This window comes from Berghia stephanieae, chromosome 2 (genome assembly GCF_034508935.2).
Source record: "Berghia stephanieae isolate SIO BIC M18660-M18661 chromosome 2, UCSD_Bste_1.3, whole genome shotgun sequence".
Lineage (NCBI taxonomy): Eukaryota > Metazoa > Mollusca > Gastropoda > Nudibranchia > Aeolidiidae > Berghia > Berghia stephanieae.
This window is the reverse complement of record NC_088361.1, coordinates 86008312-86018311: the sequence shown is the minus strand read 5'-3', so window position 1 is coordinate 86018311 and position 10000 is coordinate 86008312. Positions and strand designations below refer to the sequence as shown.

Sequence of the window (10000 nt, the reverse complement as noted above, 5' to 3'; positions counted from 1 at the left end):
TAATTAAGAAAAGAAAAACGACAACAATGCTATATTATTACCTCAATGAAAATAATTTGAAACACACATTAGCTGAGAAAACCAGGTGCTTTAATCACAAGCACAAATTAATGTTAAATGAAACCTGTAACCCTCTTGTTCACTTAGCCACTCCATTCTTAGATTTTCAAACTGACATTTTCTTTAAAAGGACATATTTGTTCATTCGCGATGATCACGGTTATCAGTGGTAAGCGTGTACACTTAGACTTAGAGTTACAGATAGAGCCATTCATTTTCCCCCATTCTTTTTCTTCTTCTTCTTCTTCTTCTTCTTCTTCTTCTTCTTCTTCTTCTTCTTCTTCTTCTTCTTCTTCTTCTTCTTCTTCTTCTTCTTCTTCTTCTTCTTCTTGAATATTGTGCTCTAGTACTACACTCTTCCAAAAAAGCCACGTGACCAATATATATTTCATGTGCAGTCGACTTGTCTTTTCTAACTCTTATGTCCACCAGCATTGATTGGGCATTTGGCTCTGTAAGTGCGTTAAACTAATATTTTGAATATGATTATGATAATGATGGTTATGGTGATGATGATGATAATGAAAATGATATTAATAATAATGATAATGATAATAATAATAATAATAATATTAATAATAATAATAATAATAATAATAATAATAATAATAATAATAATAATAATAATAATAATAATGATAATAATAATGATAAAATAATTTTTTAAAAAAATAATAATGATTAAAATAATAATTATTATTATCATTATCATTATTATCATATTATTATTATTATTATTATTATTATTATTATTATTATTATTATTATTATTATTATTATTATTATTATTATTATTATTATGATGATGATGATAATGATAATGATGATGATGATGATGATGATGATGATGATGATGATGATGAAGAAGATAATACTGGCGGTGATGCATGTGGATGATAATGATTCTTACTGTAAACGTGTTATTATCTTCAATCTAGTCATCAATTAAATCGTCTGTCTCGATGGCTCAGTCCGGTTTGGTGGCTATAACAGTTTTACAGACAGTGTCTCCTAGAGTCTGTTGTTTTATAATCAGTTATCATTGATCATTATTTAGAACAATTCCATCGACATAATATTAACACTTTTAGAGTATCTTTCACTCTCTTGTCCTGAAACCATTCCGTCAAGTGATAGTGAGAAAAATTGCAGTCACTGACTCTCTCTCTCTCTCTATCTCTCTCTCTCTCTCTCTCTGTCTCTCTTTCTCTCTCTCTCTCTCTCTCTCTCTCTCTCTCTTTCTCTCTCACTCTGTGTGTGTGTGTGGGGGGGGGGGGGGGGGGGGGGAGGGGGAATAAACAGACTTTTTATCAATCTAATATTTTTTAGCTTATTTTCATTCATGTCCTCATCTTTCTCCTCGCCCCCCCCCCCCTCGCCCCCTCCCTCCTCCTTGTCATTGTCATCGTTTGTCCTTCCTTCCATTGCTTTTCTACTCCCTCCTCCTCTTCCTTCTCATCCTCGTCGTCCTCTTCTTCCTCCTCTTCCTTCTTCTCCTCCTTCTCATCTTCCTCATTTCCTCTGCCATTTTTCTCTCCCTCTCACTCATTCACTCGCACTCATACTCTCTCTCTCTCTCTCTCTCTCTCTCTCTCTCTCTCTCTCTCTCTCTCTCTCTCTCTCTATATATATATATATATATATATATATATATATATATATATATATATATGAGCTAAGGTCAAAAGGTGCCCGTCTGATACCAGTGTTAAGAAAATTTGATTTTTACTTAATTATGGACGGTTTTCATTGGGTTAATGCTTGTAATCAATTGATAATATGAAGAAGAGATAAAATGAGATAGCTCAACATACTCTGTTCAACAGGATATGAAATAAACAACTTAAAAGTGAAATTTGAATGCTGTTTGGCATGTGCTTAAAAAGAGGTCAACGCATCACCTTTTTAGAAAGCATGTAGAAATTAAATGTGATGTTTTTGCTCACATGATTGAAATTTGACTAATAGTATAAAGTCAAAATTTACTTTTAAACGCAATTGCAGTATATTACATATCTGATTAAGTTTCATATAGAGTTCTTAAAAAGTTGGTATTGCTTGTGACCTTTGGTGTCATCAAACACAGCACAATACTAAGACTCGACACGAAACTTTAAAGCTCATATTTAATGGTTATAAAATGTTTTATTATGAGAAAAAAGCATAGATTTTCCTTCTGAACTCAAATCTTGGAGTAAATGTATTCCGTTTTGCTGATATCGAGGTTTATTGGTTTTGGTGTCATTTGTCACAAGCAACACGGCATGCGTGAACACGTGGAAGTTTGTTTCGTTAAATGGCGATTCGCAATTTTGATCCACCCTTCTTACCAGCCTTTGAAGTGCAGCACTTTCAGTTGCCTTTCCAGCGTGGCTCCATGCAGAAAAGGTAAGTTGAACTTTGGTGTCATCGCTATTTTACATTGTCACAAGCAACACTTGATATTGGATATTACAATAGAAGGGTTGTCAAGAAATTTGATTTGTTTTACTATTAACACACTAAATTACTACAAACAAGCAGATTTGAGCAGTAGGGTGATGTCATCGTCTGGTTACATGAATTCATTACCATGACTGATATTTATCTAGAGTTTGTGTGACTTCTGGTACTTTTTGTGACCATTGGTGTCATTGGTTAAAATGTCACAGTTGACACTTAAGTTTGAAGTTTCTAATGTATTTCTGTTTTCATGTTCTTCAAAGCTTGAAATGTCATTGAATTCCATTTTAACAGACTGTATTAGATTTGTACAGTTGCTATTCTTGATTTATTCAGGCAAAATTGCGTTCTAGTGCCGATTTTGACCCAAGTAATAAATAGCAACAATGGTATTACTAATTTCTAAGTATATTTCCAATTTGAAAGTATTTAGTTTCTTCACATATTATTGAATTTCATTTTAGCATTATTGACTGTTGGCTTGGATGGTCATCTGATTTGCGGTTATTATGCTTTTTTGACTGAAAATAATGATATAGTATGGACGAAAGTGTGAGTTGGTGTTGCTTGTACATAAGTATAAGTAATTGTGTCACCGGTCTTATGTCACAAGTCACATTCAGATGCTCTATTTTCCATGTATATTTCTATTTTTGAAGTCTTTGGTTTCTGAAATATTATTAAATTCCATATTTACCTGAGGTTATTACACTGGTTTGATTGAAATTAATGATATATTGTCGAAATTGCAATTTGGTATTGCCATAAGTAATGGTGTCATCGGTCTAATGTCACTAGTGACACAATAATGTCGCTAAATAAGATATCGATGGCCGTTGATCAAACCTCTGAGGTAGCGTTTTTGCCAATCCGCTGATCTAACCTCTGATGTCAACTTCAGAGATAAGCGCGCCCTCTTATTCTTTAGTCTCAAGATGATCAAACCTCTGATGTTAGTTCAGAGTTCAAGGGAGACGGAGAAGTACTTTCAAGCAATCAAAAACACGTCATGTAAATGATGTATAGTTTGTTTTCGTGGATTAGAAAGAATGATTATGTTTTTAACTACAAAATCACGATTTCAATTTACTGTTAATAGGGTTGTATTGACATTGGACTCTATAATTTTGAGCATCCATAAATATCACAGCTGCTAAATAATTGTCAATTTCTAAACTCATGATGCGACTGAACTTCAAGCCTATTTTCTCCCGGTTATGCTTTACTAGTAAATATAATGTACGAAATAATGATTGGGTATTTAAAAAAATAATACGCTGATCACCTTTTCTCCCTTTCTCTATTATTTAAAAATAACAAATCTCGATCATGACAATCACCTTATTAAATCACATGTCATGTCCACCTGATGCCATCCTAATATCATGCCACCATTTAAACCCCTACCCATCCTGTCCAACAAACAATGATCTTTTGATTTATTTTAGAAAAAAAAAAGAAAAAGAAAAAGCTAAATAAACAAAAACAAACAAACAAACAACCAAAAAACAACAAAACTAAAAAAAAAAAATAACATTGAGCATTTATATAGCGCAATATCCAGTAAACGCGGTCAGGGCACTTTGCAAAGGTTCCCTATATATATATATTAATTGTATATACATTGAAAAAAAAATCATGAACAAACTAAAAGGAAATAACAATTTTATCTTAATCTTTAAAGTTTATTTAAATTTTTTAAAAATATTAATTTTCACTCCTACATCCGTATGATGATGATGATGATGATGATGATGATGATGATGATGATGATGATGATGATGATGATGATGATGATTGCCATGCAATACAAAGATTAAGAAACGTGTTGCAGCTCTCCTCTATCTCAAAACCCGTTGTTCAAACCTCGGAAGTGACATCGGAGGATTGATCGCCGTGAAAACGCCGGGCGCGACTCTGATGTCGACATCAGAGCTTTGATCAACGGATTCACGAAAACGCTACTTCAGAGGTTTGATCATCGGACCGTCGATATGCTTTGGTCACATTATTTCCCAACATTTTATTCCAAAAGTTTCTGAACATTGCTGGTAATAAGCATAAGCAATATTGTTGTTGTTGTTAATGTACAATCATTTTTATGAAATAATATATTTGCATTCTATGTTGCTTGTGACCGATGACACCAAAAAGCAACCTTTTCTCCAATAGTTGGTAATACTATTGTACTATGATTGTTGTTGATTGTGTCTTTTTGTTTATAACTTACTAAATAAAGTTTGATACTTAACAAAAATCATTTGGTTATTGCGCTTTTTATCTCATTTTGGTGTCACCGGTCGCATGTGACACCAGCAACCTATAGGCATTGTTGACGTTATTATGCTGCGTTTGACCGTAATGTTATCTAAAGGGCCTTTGATTCATGAAGTACAGGGTTTTGATACATATATAGAAACATAAATGGACTATTATGTCACTTTTATTTTGAGAAAAAAAAATGGCACCTTTTGACCTTGGCTCATATATATATATATATATATTATATAATATATATATATATATATATATATATATATATATATATATATATATATATATATATATATATATATATCCCTCTCCCCCCAACTTCTTTTCTTCTTCTTTCTCCTCCTCCTCCTCCTCCTCCTCCTCCTCCTCCTCCTCCTCCTCCTCCTCCTCCTTCTTCTTCTTCTTCTTCTTTCCTCCTCCTCCTACTACTTCTTCTTCTTCTACTTCTTCTTCTTCTTCTTCTTCTTCTTCTTCTTCTTCTTCTTCTTCTTCTTCTTCTTCTTCTTCTTCTTCTTCTTCTTCTCTACTTCTTCTTATAATTTCTAAATGTAAAGATTTTCATTCATTTACATTCTGCTCAGTTTTTATTTTCTGCAAAGGGATGTGTTTAACCAGAATTTCTTCACCATAAAATCTTCTTTTTTTTAGCCCTTTTCACAAGTTGTACACCCCGAGTGTGCCACGTTTCAAGTGAATTCAATTAAACACTTAATCAAATATTGTATTTGCATGCGTTTGCAAATTCAATCTTTTGTTCATATTTCTGTTTATACGCTCTTTTTAAAAGAAATAAATGCACAATATTTATTCAGACTGTCTTTATACGAGTTCATAACTTCTTTCAATAAATTAATGCACAATATACATTAAGACTGTCTATCTACTGAATATAGTTCTTTTCAATATAGAATATCGTCTGGCTAAACCCACCAAATTCATTGGCACCTACAATAATGGAAGGCATGATAACATGCTTTAGAATAAATGTCACCGATACATGAAAGAATAGTATACTCATATCGTATGTGTGTGTGTGTGAGAGAGAGAGAGAGAGAGAGAGAGAGAGAGAGAGAGAGAGAGAGAGAGAGAGAGAGAAATGAACAAAAAATAGATAGATAGAAAGATAGATAATAGAGAAAGAGAAAAAATCGTAGCTACCAAGGGAAACAAGAGAAGTAACTACATATAGCCTTACACGTTAATAATTTGCCCCCAGCGTGATCCAAAAATGGTCCAAAAATGCTGGATTTGGGTTTTGACGAACTAGACTTTCTATTTCAACAAGATTTATTGAAACAAAGTCGCGTAGGCAGGCCCGTAGTTGGAGCCGAAAATTCGTAATTCTACGAACTTTTCGTAGCACTAGGCAGGTCGGATATAAATATATATATATATATATATATATATATATATATATATATATAGAGAGAGAGAGAGAGAGAGAGAGAGAGAGAGAGAGAGATAGAGAGAGAGAGAGAGAAAGAAAGAGAGAGAGAGGGAGGGGGAGAGAGACAGAGAGAGAGAGGCACACACACACAGAGAGAGAGAGAGAGAGAGAGAGGGAGGGGGAGAGAGACAGAGAGAGAGAGAGAGGCACACACACACACACACACACAGAGACAGAGAAAGAGAGAGAGAGAGAGAGGGGGGGGGGTACCCACCACAACAGGGTTTTGGCAGCATCAAGGGATTTATAATTATGTTGCACTGCCCCGTGATAATTGTCAGATTAGTCAACGAGTACACGTCTGTATGTAGTACAAATCGATTCTCCACACATTATATCAAAGCATTTCACTCTAGAGCACAAACAAATTAACTCTGTGATTTCCTTATAGAAGGAATGAAATTGATGTCATTCGGCACTTTGTTATTGTTTTTAGACAGCCATTTTAATGATTAATTCTCACCAAATTATATTTATCAGATTACGAACGTTTAATGTGACACATCATTTTGTGTGTTAGTGCGGAATATCCGGTTGGCGGATGTTATGAGTATTTACATACGTATAGCATCAATAACATCTCGCTTATTAGGAAATATAAGCAAAACGCTTAACATACGGTAAGGTTAAGATTTTTATTGAAATATGTAATTCGTCTATACTGTAAGGGAAAGTTGTAGCAATTTGGAACAACCTAAAATTTGATACAAAAAATTCGAATTCCATTAATTGTTTTAAGAATGCCATTTATAATAGAGAGTATATTAACATTACATTTGATTATAGTGATAAATGCACCATGACATTTGATATTATCTATTTGCATTTTTATATTGATTGATTAAAACTCTTAAATGTCCAAAGATTGATACGTCAAACGAATGTTGATAGGTGCAATTGTATTAACGATTCTTCACTATAATAATGATAAACGTATCTATTTGTGTGTTACTAATATAATAATTTGAATCAGTGATATGTACCACCGAAAATGTTCAACTTATCAATGAATATTGGTTATATGAATTTGAAAAATGTAAGCGATGTAGTAAAGTTACAAAGAACGTTTAAAGGAATTTTTAGAGCTTATTTGGTGATGATGATGATGATGATGATGATCATCATCATCATCATAATCATCATCATCATCATCATCATCATCATCATCATCGTCATCATCATCATCATCATTATTATTAAATTATTATTATTATTATTATTATTAGTAGTAGTAGTAGTAGTAGTAGTAGTAGTAGTAGTAGTAGTAGTAGTAGTAGTAGTAGTAGTAGTAGTAGTTATATTTTTTAGTCTTAAAAATGTCTATAAATAGGTGTTTTAATGTGTGCGTTTGTGTATGTATGTGTTTAATGTTGTTTGTGTCGTGTGTGTGTGTGTGTGTGTGTGTGTGTGTGTGCGTATGTGCGTGTGTTTTAAGTTACCGCTTAGCAGCGAAATCGTTGCTTGATCTGAATGTAAATAGGGTTTTGAAACAGCGGAATTTAAATCAAGGTCGTGCCTGCCTTACGCCTCAGATTTCAAAGTCATTATTTCCTGTCTAAGTCAGATGTCGTTGCTTGTAGTACTTGCACCGACTTTTTGTACCCGCGGTGCTCGTGGTGGCGATAGACTATTTTAGACCTTTTATACAGTTAGGATCATTTTGAAATAATCGACTCTCGTATTCTAATCAAACGTTCTCTGTCGTATGTCTAGATTTTAAGTATGAGACGGACTAATGTTTAAATCGTTTTTGTTATTGGCTGAAGAAGGGTTTTATGCCCGAAACGTTCCGTGGTTGGTAATTTTTTTTCTTTTTTTCGAAGAAGATATATTCACTTTTGTTAATTATTTCAAATTATCGATTGATTTTAACGAACTTCAGCAAGTTAGGATTGTATAATGTTTGAGAATTTAATAAAAGTTGATGATTATTTTTGCGATCGATATCGTAAACGTTTTCTTACAAAATTATTTTATTGTATTTTGTTCTTTTGTTTGGTTTTTAATTTTTTCGTTTTGTTTTTATTTTTGTTTTTTTTTTTAATTATTTTAAATTTGTGACCTGTCATATTATGTTGGATGGAGGGGATGCTTAAATTTGAGTTTTATTTTAAGCTTAGCTCATGTAATAGGGGAAAAAATTCGCGAAGTCACACCCTCTAATTTTCCGGTTCCGAAATCATTGGAAGTGTGTATGTAACCAGTCATTCTGAGGACGAATAATGAATAGGTTGCATATTGAATGATAAGGTGACAGAGTTATTTTTGTAGCAGGATGTAGAGACAGATTCTAAGGATTACTGGAGTAAAAGCTCGAGGATGGAGATCTTTTTTGACGACCAGCGTATATTTTTTAGACTAGAAAATAAGATGCCATCACTGTGAAACCAGAAGATCATTTACACAAGGTATATATTCAGTCCCCGGGGAAGAGTGGTTTCAGACTTCCAATCAGGTAGGAAACGTTTTTTAAATTTTTTTTTAATTTTTATTTATTTATTTGTTTATTTTTACCTACATCATTTTTTTTTTTTTTTGTTCTATATTTGAGTTGAAAGCAATGCCTCCATTGAGGGTGAGCGAGTTCTGATTTATCAACATGAACAAGGCTTTACTTGTTTTCTAAATCTTACCACCTGAGTTAATAGTAGTCCATTTTGCTTTCATCTAGAGCATTCCGACATAATACAATTTTTAGACGATAGGACACCTTGAGTCAGATTACGTCAGTATTGTGCATTCCCAAAAGGATTGCCTCACTGCTTTTCTTTTGGTTTTATAATAATAACGACGATGGTGATTATGATAATAATGATAATAATAATAATAATAATAATAATAATAATAATAATAATAATAATAATAATAATAATAATAATAATAATAATAATAATAATAATAATAATAATGATAATGGTGATGATGATAATTTATAATATATTATTATTATTATTATTATTATTATTATTATTATTATTATTATTATTATTATTATTATTATTATTATTATTAGTAGTAGTAGTAGTAGTAGTAGTAGTAGTAGTAGTAGTAGTAGTAGTAGTAGTAGTCGTAGTAGTAGTAGTTAGTAGTAGTAGTAATAGGTAGTAGTAGTAGTTAGTAGTAGTAGTAATAGGTAGTAGTAGTAGTAGTAGTAGTAGTAGTAGTAGTAGTAGTAGTAGTAGTAGTAGTAGTAGTAGTAGTAGAATAAATGTTTTTCTCAATCAGTGACAGTCTATCTATTGCTTGAAAGCTCAGAAAACATTATCATTTTCAAACAATGTGGTTGGTTATGGTAGGTACTTGAGATCACTTGACAATCTCAACAATTCTACAACAATGTGACACTGTTATCAATTAATCTTTCTTTTTTTTTCGCATTTGTTTGCATCCGTGTGTGTCTGTCTGTGTGTGTGTGTGTGTGTGTGTCTGTCTGTGTGTGTGTGTTTGTGTGTGTGTGTGTATGTGTGTGTGTTTGTGTGTGTGTGTGTGTGTTTGTGTGCGCGTTTTGACATTCTCATCCATGCATATCGTCGTTTAGACCATCTGTTACTTCCACGTGATTTTAATGAGTTAATAGATTTTAGCTAATGATGCAAAATTCTCTGATGTTACAGTGGGAGAAATTAATATTTTGAGTGAAGGTACTATGTACCAAATTCAGCCCCTTCATTGTTGAACTATTAATTATTACAAAGACTTTCCACACGGGACTGGAATAGATATTATTAGTGTTAGTGTTGTGGCTAGTATTTAAACTAAAATGATTTGTGTGCTTTT

At 32.6% G+C, this 10000-nt stretch overlaps 1 protein-coding gene across 5 annotated transcripts in view; it reads left to right on the top strand.

The window, feature by feature from the left end:
• Positions 1–10000, top strand: part of LOC144965721 (uncharacterized) — a 30395-nt gene that overhangs the window by 964 nt on the left and 19431 nt on the right. Inside the window, exon 1 of one of the 5 annotated variants that reach the window (XM_078901344.1) lies at positions 8339–8678. The exons of 2 other annotated variants lie outside the window; for them this stretch is intronic. The gene's annotated coding sequence lies outside the window, so the exon portion shown is untranslated. Of the gene's footprint in view, positions 1–8338; positions 8679–9629; positions 9780–10000 lie in introns of those variants that run through there. 2 more of the 5 variants (XM_078901349.1, XM_078901346.1) reach the window with 2 other exon arrangements.